Source organism: Typopeltis vanoorti, chromosome 15 (genome assembly GCF_054136105.1).
Source record: "Typopeltis vanoorti isolate ZY-2024b chromosome 15, IOZ_Tvanoo_1.0, whole genome shotgun sequence".
In the NCBI taxonomy this organism is placed as follows: Eukaryota; Metazoa; Arthropoda; class Arachnida; order Uropygi; family Thelyphonidae; genus Typopeltis; species Typopeltis vanoorti.
The window spans coordinates 14,014,118-14,027,747 of record NC_143563.1 but is presented as its reverse complement, the minus strand read 5'-3'; the positions used below and the strand labels follow the sequence as shown (position 1 = coordinate 14,027,747).

The following is a 13,630-nucleotide window of genomic DNA, read 5'->3' as shown; positions in this document are numbered from 1 at the left end:
TGTCTATAATTAGTGATAGTCATGGGCCAGCTATGTCTGATTAGCTACCGGTGGAGTTTGAACTGCCCACTCAATCTCCAAACTCTAGATAGGTTTAAAGGCCTCGCCTACTCCCTATAAGGGAATAAAAGGTGTTAGCTTATTATTATTATTATTATTATTATTCTGCAGGGACGTTTGATAAAAATTATTTCAGTGTGTAATGCTAGTTAAAAGGAGAGATTGAAATCATGTAATCTATAGGGTTTGGCAGATAGAAGGCCAAGAGGTGATATGATTGATATGACACGGATATTTAAGATAGCAGAACAAAAGGAAAGGACAGAAACTAGAGACTATCTTAGAAATTGCGAGTTGTAAAAAGAGGCTCAGGAGTATTATATACGAAAGTAGTCTGAAAAGTTCTCGGCCTAACAATGAAAAAACGAATTTATAATTTCAAAATTATTTTTATTTTTCAACATAATCTTCCTTAAGACCTATACATTTATTCCAGCTATGCTCCAGCGCCATTATCCCGTACCTGTAGTGATTCTCATTAAGATCTGCAAAATACCCCTCTACAGCTGCAATCACCTCTTGATTCAAAGAAAAACGCTGACCAGCGAGGAAGCACTTTAGTTTTGGGAAGAGATAGAAGTCAGAGGGAGCCAAATCTGTTGAATAGGATGGATGTTCCAACAATTCATAGTGCAGATCCCTTAATTTTACCATTGCCAAAACACCTTTGCGGGCAGGTGCATTGTTCTGATGAAAGATGATTTTATTTTTCTGCAAACCCGCCTTTTCTCAAGAATTTTTTCATCTAGTCTGATTAAAAGATCGGAATAATATTCTCTGGTTATTCTTTTACCATTTTCAAGATAATTAATAAACAAAATGACTTTAGCATCCCAAAACACCGATGCCATGACCTTTCCTGCTGATGGAACCGACTGTGTCTTCTTTGACGCTGAACAACCGGCTTCTGTCCACTATTTTAGCTGCTGTTTGGATTCTGGTATGTAATGGTGAATCCAAGTCTCATCCATAGTAATAAATCAACGCACAAAATCAGTTTTATTCTTGTTAAAACGTTCCAAGTACTGTTCAGAGATTTTCATGCCAGTGCATTTTTGATCTGCTGTGAGCAAGCACGACACCCATCTTGTGCAAATATTTTTCATTTGCAATTCTTCATGCAAAATATATCGTGTACATTCTTTTGAAATGCCTATAGTCTCAGCAGTTTCGTGCACTTTGACTCGCCGGTCTTCCAATACTATATCGAACACTTGATCAATGATTTCTGGTGTTGTTACACTGCTTCGACGTCCTTCACGTGGATCATTTTCAAATCTGGTATGGCCACATTTAATCTCGGCAGCCCATTTCTTAATTGTCGAAAACGAAGGATGAGAGTTCCCATAAACTTTTCTGAACTTCGAATGAATTTCTTTTGATGTTATACCTTCTTTTACAAAGAATTTTATAATCGCAAGATACTCAATTTTATCAATTTCAAGGTATGCAAACAACACTTTTGCTTCAGACAGCTGTATAAAACAAACTACTTCAATGACTTGCAATTTCACAATGGATGAGTATGACAGATGTACCAACGTAGAAAAAAAAAAAATATATATATATATACATAAGACTCTCGACTTTTGTAATATATATATATATATATATATATATATATATATATATATATATATATATATATATATATATATATATATATATATATATATATATATATATATATATATATATATATATATATATATAAATCCTGGAGTAGAAAACTAATCAATAATAATGATAATAATAATAAATCTATTAATAATAATTATCATAGAACGCTAATGCACTGGAATGCTCTTGGTGAATAACTTGGTATGAAGCTATTAAAACTGTTCAATTAGACATTAAGCAATTTTTTTCTTTTTAAATGTCGTGTGAAATGACGATGACGGGTGATCACACTTCTAATCCTTAAGAATTTCGTTGATTTCCGCAAAGAAAATTACTGATCTATTTATAAGGGGTGCCTGAGTGGCTCAGGTAGAATTGAACTACAGCAGACACAATCAAGACTATAAACCACTTCGCCTGTTTGCGGGATGAAAAAAAAAGTTTCTAGAAGAAAAAATCCTGGAGTAGAAAACCAATCAAGAATGCCAGGGAACATTCTAGACTGAATTCAGACCCAGGTCGATTGTTTGGCTGTGTTGTGGAGGGAGGGGGAACTAAATCTACCTAGAATTGGAACCAGAATTAAGGTTTTCCAGCTGTAGATTCGCTAGCAAGATCCTCTCTAGTTATTTTCAGCCCTCGAATCCAAGCTTTAGCGTTACAAGGCAACCATTACAACTTCCTTGACTATTGTTCTACTAGGCCGAAATCTTTCTTTGTAGATATCTTGTTTGCAAAGATTGCAATGAAAGTCAAAGAGGAGGAGGAGGATTTTTTAAATTGATTCCGTACACAAAAGGTAGAAGAATCTACAGCAAACAGATGCCGTGTGAGGGAAGGATCAGGAACAGAATAATCTGATGATATTCTTCTTAAACCATTGAAGATTGTAGTCCTTTAGAATTACTTCATGAGGGAGACTGTTCCACAGAATTGACGTGGAAGGAATGAAAGAAGAATGGGAGTAGCAGGTGCGGTGATTATGCATTTAGACTGTAAAAGAATGTGAGCAGCTGTAGCACAAGTTCCTGTAGCTTTGGCAGAAATGGGAAGCATAAACAATGGCCAAGGAAATCTCCGTAGAAGAGACACAGTGCTAAAGCTGATCTTCCATGGGAAAATGGCTGAAGAGAGTCTGTAAGAGAAGTGTCATTTATCAACCTGACTTCCCTTTTCTAAATGCCATCAAGAATTCACAGGTGGTCTTAGGTTCACCATCCCCTTCATTAGGGGCGAATGCTGGTATTGAAATTCACGCTTGCTCTTGTTACCATTCAGGGAGTGAGAGGTGTGATTGAAGTCTGATTAGCGGAATAATGAATTACTGACCATTTAAAACTATATATTTAGAAATTTATGTACATTTAATCATACATATACAACATTTATTTTACAAATGATATTCTATCTTTTTCAATTTAGCAACTTGAATACAAATTATACCCTACTATTCTTCTTTATGAACTGGTCAATAACATCGTCATAAAAAGTTGGTTGTAACTTAATTTTCGCAAGCCACACACACACTTGTAAAAGCTGGCTGAAGCTCACTGGCTAGAGCTACGTTGGCTGCGTTTGGCCTGTGTTTAAGCAACAGAGTGAGACGACTTGAAATGGCTATGCGCGCGCAGGAATTCAAGTGCTGCTACGAGGACCTGGAAGTTCCTACAACCGAGCAAGCCAAAGTAACTTTGACTAGACGAGCAAGCATCGGCCTTCGATATACAGCGCAAAGCTCAATTATTGCCGCGCACGCTTAAGACGTCTTCTGTCTGCAAAACTGAAAGCGTAAATGGAATGCTTATAAATGCATGCATTTACTGACAAATAAATATTACTTCTTTCTCAATTAATGAGCTTGCACAGCAAGCATAGCAAGTATGGAGAGTTCTCCCCTGCCACACATAACAACAGTATTCCAATGTTGGTCGGACTTGGGATTTATACCAGCAGAGAAGTACTTTCTTGACCAGAAAATTATGCCAAGTTTTTTGGAAGTTGTTGATGCTATAGAAGTGATATGATTGGGCCAGGAAAGGTTTGGAGTAAGAATCTGTCCGTGAAGGGAGATTTGGTCTTGCTTGTTGAGCTGAGCATTATCAAAAGTAAGCAGAGAAGATCTGAGGTCTTTTTAAGGGAAAACAAACAAAACTATGTTTTCGAAGCATTGATGTTGACTAAGTTGCTTTCATCCAGATCATGAATATTGTGAAGATCAGTATTCAGGGCACTTATTACAGATGATATTAAAGCATCAGATGTTTGAGCACTGCAAGGCTATCGTATGACTAAGACGAGTGGAGTATGCTATCATCATCAAAACTATAAAAGGAGTTTGCAAATAGGATAGGGTAAAACGTTGATGTTTTTAAAAATTTTCACACTTTCAGAGTACTCTAATTATCTCATTAATTGTATTAACACTTCAAATTTGACAATCTATATAGAATTATAGCAGCTGGTCGATATTAAACTTAGAACCGAGGATTGAACTTTGTCTTTAATGATTCTTATTACAAGAATAGTCATTGAGAAGCCAGTACTTGGCTCAAGATTTGGCCTTCCTTACCATATAGGCTACCTTCCTTGTCTGTGCTTTGTACTGCTCATGGTCATGCTAATCATCTTTTCTTTATAATCCCTCCACAACTTTTTGTTTGTCTGTAACTCCTGCTTAATGATATTACTCATCCATCTCACTTCTACATGATTTACCCTTCTGACTCTGGGTATACACTGTGATGCTGCTTTCTTCAAACACCCCTTGACCACCTCCCATGCACCATCAACATCTTTCCGCTCCAAATTCCTATGCCATGGCACTGCTGGAAGCTGACTCCTCAGCTTGTCATAATCACCTGCTTTGTAATTCACCATATCCTTTCTTAATATAAAATTCTCCATGACTGGCAATCTCTCAGGTCAAGACTACATGATCACTCTCTCCAAGTGGAGTCTAGATTGATTAGTGCTAACTTCTCTGACTCTGTGATCAGACCCAGTCCTCTCGAACCTCGTGTTCCCTCCATTACATGATGGCTAATTATCTTTCAACAACTGTATAAATTCCATTACCTTTTCTGCCTGTGACCATTTCTCTTCCCAGTCTATGCCTCTATAGTTGAAATTCTCCATAATAATTACTTGACTTGTATTCTTCATGCTAATTTACAAGTACATGTTATCTACATTCTTCCGTATACCCCTGGATTATAACAGCAACCAATTACATGTTTAGTCCTATTGGCTTCTATCTCACACCAGATAGCCTCAAATAAAGTGCCCTCTAAATCCGTCTTCCTGATGTACTTCTACTCTTTTTGGCTTTTATTCCTCTGCTATAATTAACAACCCCCATTTTGAATGCAAATTGCGTATGTTCTGCTAGCCTATTTGCGGGATGAGAAACCTGATTTTCCGTGAGAAAACTTAAGCCCGTTAACTAACATTCAACTGAAAGTCTTAATGATTCTTCGTGCCCTAGACAGGATTAGAACCCAGGTCTTTCGATCACAAGTTAAATTCATTCTGTGAATGAATTTAAGGAGAGGTATGACAGGTATTGTGTAAATAATGGTTAGTGTGTCAATGTCGGGTCTCCCGCGATGAGTCTTTTGACTCCATGGAGACACCGTTAAAATAATAATAATAATAATAATAATAAGTTTCATCGGAAAGTGATGAGCTACTTAGGTTGGTTAATTGTTTTAGGATTTACGGCCGAAGCAGCTAATGCCGTTATTATGGCGGTTAAACTTCGTGTGTTCTTCTGGCTGGTGTGCCTGTTTTGCGAGATGAAAATCCCTGTCATTTACATATGGATGGTGGCTTATTACCTATTGGGAACGAAGGGGGAAAATCCATTTTGTAGGCAAACTGCAATTGGCGTTAAGAAATCAGTGCTCAAAAAAAAAAAAAAAAAAAAAAAAAAAATGATAGCAAAATGAAACTTTAAAAATAAATTCATAATGAAAGTCAAAAATACATTTTTTCTGTCTTCATGAAATATAGTAGTTGTTTTAATACCGCTTATTACATGACAACATAGAAACAGAAGACTAACTGTTAATGGCCCATTCCCATCAACTCAACATGTTAAGAAGAGCAGAAACCACCATGGAGTCATTGCAGATTGATTCCAGTGATTGTTTTTGCATGTGTGATACAAGTTAAATGTTAACTTAATGTTGGGGTGTAGTGTTTGAACAAAGGAACTGGATATTTCATGGCAATACTAATAATTATTCGAAAAATCAATATCAAAAAATCACTTTTTAAAAAATTAAAGCATGCTAAATAAGGTAAATATATTTATTAAGCAAAAGCTTCTGTAAATCCTCGGTAGTATAGTGGTTAGTATCCCCGCCTGTCACGCGGGAGACCGGGGTTCGATTCCCCGCCGGGGAGGAAGCAAATTTTTTCGCATTTCGTTTTCATTTTTTCCATGAAAACTTCCGTAATTTTCTCTATCATACGATGAACACAAATCCTTTCATTTCAATTTTTAATATTTCACATTTAAAATTTTCAGTGTACGCTATAAATAAAACGTTACAATAATGAATAGAAAAAGTTATTAAAAAAGTATTGGACAAGCTATTACAAATTCTTGATTTGAAAAACGTAAGCTGTTTCTTATAAGCTAATTCATATATATATATATATATATACACACATATGAATTAGCTTATAAGAAACAGCTTACGTTTTTCAAACAAGCCTTAAGGTACAAGCCATTAGGAAAAAGAAAACCAGGACGTCCTCTTAAACGATGACTTCTAAGGCCTGAACAGGCCATGCTAGGCCTAAATCCTTGATACGCATGATGATGATGATGATATATATATATATATATATATATATATATAAATTTCAGATTTTCATTTTTTTATTACATTTCAAAAATCACCGAATAATTAACAAAAACTATTATCTCATTTAACTAAAAAAAAAATGAGCATCATTGTTTTTAATCATAACTTGACTTTCTACAATTTTTGATGACTAATTTTATTCTTACTCATTCTTTCTTAACAAAAGTCAAGAAACATTATCACCAGGAAAAGGCGGGAAAAAAAAGACTCATCTTGTAGAATGAAATTATTGGAATGTATTAATGTTGGTTATTCTAATTGACCTTATTAGAATACGGACAAATGGAATTTTACTCTTAACCTACTAATGAATTATGTAAAGAGTATGACTAATATGACAAGAGATGGCAGCACCTATACATACTGAATATAATTAATTCAGGTAGCAGCTATGAATTTTCAAGAAACTCAAAAGCATTGTAAAACATCTCCGATAAAGAGCCAAGAGGCTATTTTTCCCTGCGGCGTAAATTAAGTTAAGGGGATAATAAATCCCTCATTATTTTAAAGCTGGATACGAAACTCGGAGATCGAAATCTAAGAGTTTCATGCCGAAGAACTATCGGCGAGTCCAAGCGTAAGTCAACACCTGGGTAGTACAACACTAGGGCAACTCGGAGCAAGATCCATCACTATCCTTAATATTTTCTCATAATGTAAAACGCAGCTCCTAGGAGATGTATTACTGTTTTACATTATGAGGAGAGGTCACTACCCAGACCGGTTTCGACCTTTATTGAGGTCTCATCAGTGAGTAGGTTCGATAGATTTCGATTTCCGAATTTCGTATCCGGCTTTAAAAGAATGAGGGATTTATTATCCCCTTAACTTAATTGTAAAACATCATTCATTTCAAATATTTATATATTATGGCCTGTTCCGACTTCAGAAATCATCAGAAAGGTATCTTTAATGAACCACCTGTCTCCTTTTTCCAAATGTTTTCTACCGAAGTAGTTGTTGAGCAAATGTTTCTGTATGAATTCCTTTTAAAATGCTCCAATTGTTTTATTATTAGTATACAGGTATCTCCATGGAGTAGAAAACTCATTTATTTCTTCGTTCTCTCTCTCTCTCTCACTCTTACTGGCTCTATCTAATTGTTGCATTATATCTGTTTTCATTTCTTTTATGATCATATATAGTGGAGCAAAATTATTAAAAAATTACATTTTCAGTTCAATAAAAAAAAAAGATTCAATATAAAATAAAATGATGAATATTGATTTATTTTATTTTTTATTAACCCTCGATGAGTCTTTGGACTCCTTGGAGGTGTCATGTAGTAATAATAAATATACATGAGGATGATGAGCACAATAATATCAGCCAGGGCCACCCCTAATCCCTTATTTTTCGTATAGTTTATGCCAATTTTGCCACCCCCTGCAAATGCACGTCTTTCACCATTGACCCTGATATCAGCAATGTAATATTCATTTTATCCACAATTTTTAAATCCTGTGTTTGGCATACATGATGATGCTTTGCAGAAAGCTTTTCACTTGGTTAGAAAGTAAATTATACTAAACAAGAAATTATATTCTTGTTTTAATATTTGTTGTGAAGATGCTTCACTTACAAACTTTTGTCTGCTTAAGCTTGTGTAAAGGATTAAAAACAAGAATATAATTTCTTGTCTAGTATAATTATGAAGATGTTTTCAGATACCTTTAAGATATAAATTGGACTAATATTTTATTTTATCTGTTTATACTTCTGTTCTGTGCAATTTTCAGTAGACTTCTGCAACTTTTTTTTTTCATTATAAAACCCTAGGCATCCTCTCCTTTCCCCTCTTCAGATGCAAACTCTTACAAATGTAATTCTTGTAGAAAGGCTTATATGTTGGCAACACAACTATTCAGTTATTTAAGGAATTCATAACATATACTGGAATATTAATTAAAAGAAACTTTAATAAATACTTTTTATATTTCGGCAATGTCACATTGCCATCTTCATGGGAACATACTGTTCTACTTTGGCCAAACAGGCAGGACAGCGAATATCAGGATTTCGGAACACAAAGACTACATCTGGTTTCATCAGTACAGCCACTCTGGTCTTACAGATCATGCGCTGGATACCCGTCACAGAATACATTGGAAGAAAGCCAAAGTAATACACTGTAGCAAGTTTAAGTATGAAAGATTATTCATAGAATCTGCCTCAGCTCTAAAAAACGTTCCAAACCTCAACAAATTTGGGTACATGAGACTGCCCCAAATTTGGGAGACTTACATCATGAGAACATCGACCCAATGGCCAACTTTAGGAACAACAATAGTTGTTCCTAAAGTCCTGATGGTGCCCCCCCCCCCCAGCAGGACTTTAGGAACAACTATTGTTGTTCCTAAAGTTCCTAATTAATATACTGGAATATTAATTAAAAGAAACTTTAATAAATACATCCTATATTTCGGCAACGTCACATTGCCATCGTCATGGGAACATACACATGACACATGCACGCAGGCACTACGTATGTTCCCATGAAGATGGCAATGTGACGTTGCCAAAATATAGGAAGTATTTATTAAAGTTTCTTTTAATTAATATTCCAGAAATTACGTTGTGAATTTCTTACAAATGTAGCCTTGTAAACAAACAAATTTTGGCAAGAAATATTTCTGATGTCAACTCAGAAACCATAAGCCAAATACTGAATGTTCCTGAAAAGTTGGCCTCTTAGCCTTAGTTGTTCCAACTAGAACAAAATCGAAAAAGAAATGCTTTATTTCTTTCTGTGACTATCCTATAATTCTATATTAACAAGTTCACACCATTCATTCTGTAATTTCAACTCGACTACATCAGCACTTTTTATGCAATAGGAGATTAAGCAGTTGGACAATTATCCTTTTCTCACTCAGAAATCACAGCAGAAATCTGTTGGGAATTTTTTGGTGATCTTGCAACATGTTATTGGTGCACCTGTGAATGGCATATTTTACAAACCAGCTCAAGATTTACAAACCACTTGCACTGTAAGAGACAAACCAGCTCAAGAACTCTTTTGCAGTTCTCCTGTAAAAGAGTTCTTGAGCTGGTTTGTCTCTTACAGTGCAAGGAAACTACCAAAAAGATTTCTGATACTGAGGTGACAGGGATTTTCCAACAAAATAGACAAAAGAATACACATAATTAACAAACATGTTACACTGGTCTTGTAAAACCTCACATGGATGTCTTATGTAATATGTTTGTCTTCACAAGTTTTGTTTGGTAAAAATTTATTATTTATGAGAAATATGTTTCAATTTTGTAAACTGTATTTAAATGCAAATTATATAATTTGTATTTGAATAATTCACATTATCCAAATTGTTATGTGATGTAAGAGCTATAATAACAGCAAATATATTGCGCAATATATCGCTGTGAATCTCAGGATCAAGCATCACATAGGTTGTAAAACTTTTGATAAGAGCTGTCGTTTTGTAAGACAAAGGAGTCATCGCAGATAAAAAAAAGGAGAGATAGCAAGAGGTCGTTGCAGATAAGACAAATATTTGATAAGAAGGGGATCCGTGGTCAACAGAAGACATTCATCGACAGGAAGGTCATCCTCGCTGCCGAAAAGAAGAGTTCGTTTACAGAGGGAGTCATTGAAAAGGTGAGAGTCAGTGGGAAGTAAAGAACATTTTTGCTCAGAAAGAAACGATTTTCCAAGGATAAGAAACTGTAAAGCAAATGTATGCTGAAATATATTTCAGAAGAATTTGGAATCGGTCGTGAAAGCTCAGTAAATTGGAATTGCACTTGGATTACTCAAGTAATACGTTCCCACTCTTATTTTTGTAGTGATATATTCGTATTGTCTATGAGACCTCCTTCTTCAATGTCTATGTCGGATAGTCGAAAGACTGTTACATGAAAGGAAGATATCATAATGTTACATGAACTTAAAACATGCCAAGCTAAAATGCTAAATTTCATTGGTAGAATTAATTTGTATTTCTTCCTAAACAATGAATAGGATATGAGAGAGAGAATTGTTAAGTTCATTAATTTTAAATTTAAGACTGGTTATATAAAGTTTCTATGATTAATTCTCTTGTACATAAATTATTATTAATTCACTTCATGATTATCCTTAATTATTGGTTGGACGCAAAGGGGAATAACACACATACTTATACTATAAGAATCTCACAAACACACACTCATTAACATAAGTAAAAGTATAACAGTCTTACAGCATTAGTTGCTTCAGCCGTGAGTCCAACAAAAACAAACAAAAAACTTTCTACAGCTTATTAATTTATGGAGAAGAAAAAAATTCTACTGTATATGATAATTGGACCATGAAATGTATGTTTGTAAAATAACTGCAGCACATGAATTTTCAGATTTGCATTACAGACATTCCCTCCTTTTCAATTATCTCTCCCATATTTTCTCTCCTTTGATCATTGTTTCTTTCTGTCCAGGGCAGATTTTGCAGATTTCTGAAAACTTGACTTGGTAATGTTCTGCAGGAAGCTAGTTTTACAAGCATACATGGATCAAATTCATTCATTCATTTTGTATGGTGATTCAACGGCCGTTAGTCCCTTTTACGGAGAGGTACGGCACCACCTCAATCCCCCTATTTTTATCCAGGCTTGGAATCGGCATAGCTGACAATTCAGACCTATGGCTGGAGGGAATTGTCTTAAGTATTCCTGACTGTATACGTGTGTGTGTTCACCAGGCCGGTTTGCCTGCTTGCGGGATGAAAAACCCCAGATAAACTGGGGGGAACCCTGCTGTCCACGCCCAAGACCAGCTAACTTGGCTATGGCTGAGGAAGATCCTTGAGCTCCTCACGTCGTCGATGGGAATCGAATCTAGGACACTCCTTCCCCAGGCATATGGTTGCGAAACGCATAGCCACTAGGCTAACCGTGTGGACATGCATCAAATGATAATGTTCTATGATATCTATTTATACACAAAAGGGACTAAGATAGAGACTCTTTTCGCCTGAACTTTTTTTTTTTTTTTTTGGAAATTAGTGGACATCCTCTTAGTTGTCACCAAGAGTTGAAACTCATTGCTACTGATGATTTTAAAGGAATTAGGGCAAGAGTACAGCTGACAGGCACATGAACCTACACCCTACTTATATTATTGGCCAAACATTGAGTTAAAAAAACAACTTAGAAATAGTTCTTATAGTCAGCTGATACATGAAAGTTTGGTTAATAACCCAATACATTGGTAGTGTGAATGGTCAAAAACAGGAGAAAGAATGAACTTGTTCAGATTTGATTTGAAGATAAGTAGATAAGATGGGTGAATGTTCTGTGGAGTTGAACTGTGAAGGAGTATTGCATAGCTGCTGTTATACAGTAGTGGAATTACTGATGACAGTACAGATGAACACTGGCCATGGAAGTATTTGAAGCAAGCAAGCAGGGGAAACTGAATGTGTGTGTGAAACTAAGGAACAACTTGGCAAGATGCGAAGTATTGATCAATCTAACTGCTCTTTTCTTTACTGAATCATGTATTTTTAGGAGGTTTCCATTAATACCATCACAATGTAAGACCAGTATTCAAAGACTGGATGAATTTGTATAGAATTAACAGTTATACAGAAGTAAAGTTAATGCCTTGAATAACTTTACTTCTATATCTTTAATGTCCATAAAACTGTAATCCTAAGTTTTATGGACACTGAAGAGACAGTATTTGTAATATGTTTGGGCTATGAAAGATTTGGGATAACAATAATCCCAAGAAGAGAAATCTCATCTATTTTTCCTATCTACTTCCATAATTTTTGTCCTTTATTATTCCCCCCCCCTTTCCAATTTTTCATATCTAAGAACTGCAGGATATTTGTTTAAGAGGATATCATCTGCAAAGACTGAAGAATTAAACTTAATATCTGCTATGTGCTAAAAAAAAAAAAAAAAAAAAAAAAAAAAGCTGTCCATAAGAAGAACTTATATGAAAAGGTCTTGGCTAGCAAATCATTATGTAAATTTTCAGAAAAATATGATATGACCACTTCATTTAAATGACCAGCAAAACAGTTTCAGATAGAATATAGAGAATAAAAAACATTACGGGAAATAATCAAAGCTCAGATCATAAGGAGGATCTGAACATCTGGAACAATTATTTTGAAAACTTATTAAATGGAGTAGTGACAGAGCCATGATAAAAGAATATTTAGTTCAATACTGAGGACAGAAAAGCTGGTAAAAACCTGAAGGTGTAAAAAAAAATAAAAATACTGAAGTTGCTTGGAATTGTCTGTTAATTGCTTGTGTATTTCTGGCTTGTTTGCCTTTTGCAGAATAAATCTACATATATATCTTCATATTATATATATCTACATATATCTTCAGTTGAAATGGTCTTTGTGAGCAACTTGCTGAAGTAGTGATATGAAATGTGTAAATATAGAGATAAATGTTTTACAGTGGCAGAACTACCAAACAGGTGACTGGAATGGATTCTCATTGTAACAGTTTTTAAAAAGGGAAATAAAAACTAAATATGAGAATTGTATAGAATTGTTGGAATTTCCCAACTGAATATTCCAGGAAAGATTCATATAAGCTTCAAAAAAGATGTTTAATCTTATATTGTATTTTTATTTATTTATTTTTACATAGTCTGGAAACATTGTTCTAGAGACCAAAGAGAACATTTTCCAAGATGTAGTCTCATACCACATGACAGAATTCATCTCTAACCTAAAGAAAATCACAAAAATTCATGCAGGATTCAAACTCATAGCCTGTTGGTAACAGAGTCAATAAGCTAACTGTTCAGTCAATGAGATCAGTATATCATTTCCACTGTAATAACAGTGGATATGAGTCCACAAAATTTAGCTAATCGAATTATCATTTTCCCCATCCTTATAAACAGCTTTATCCAGTACTTCCTTGGTGCAATCAATATTTCTTCAGATTTTATCACTGTCTTTAAGGTTCAAATACAACTTATTTATTAATTACTGACCATTTACAAAAAACAAAACTACATTAGAGCCTACCAGTTTCGCCAGCAAACTGTCTGGCTTTTTCAAGGCGTTTATGGAGACATGAAAACTAGTAAATGCAAATTAA

General features: G+C 34.8%; 1 non-coding gene across 1 annotated transcript; it reads left to right on the top strand.

Moving 5' to 3' along the window:
- The first annotated feature begins 6,015 nt into the window (after positions 1-6,015).
- On the top strand, positions 6,016-6,087 carry TRNAD-GUC (transfer RNA aspartic acid (anticodon GUC)). The gene has a single exon. It is a non-coding gene; the product is annotated as a tRNA-Asp (tRNA).
- Positions 6,088-13,630: the final 7,543 nt, after the last annotated feature.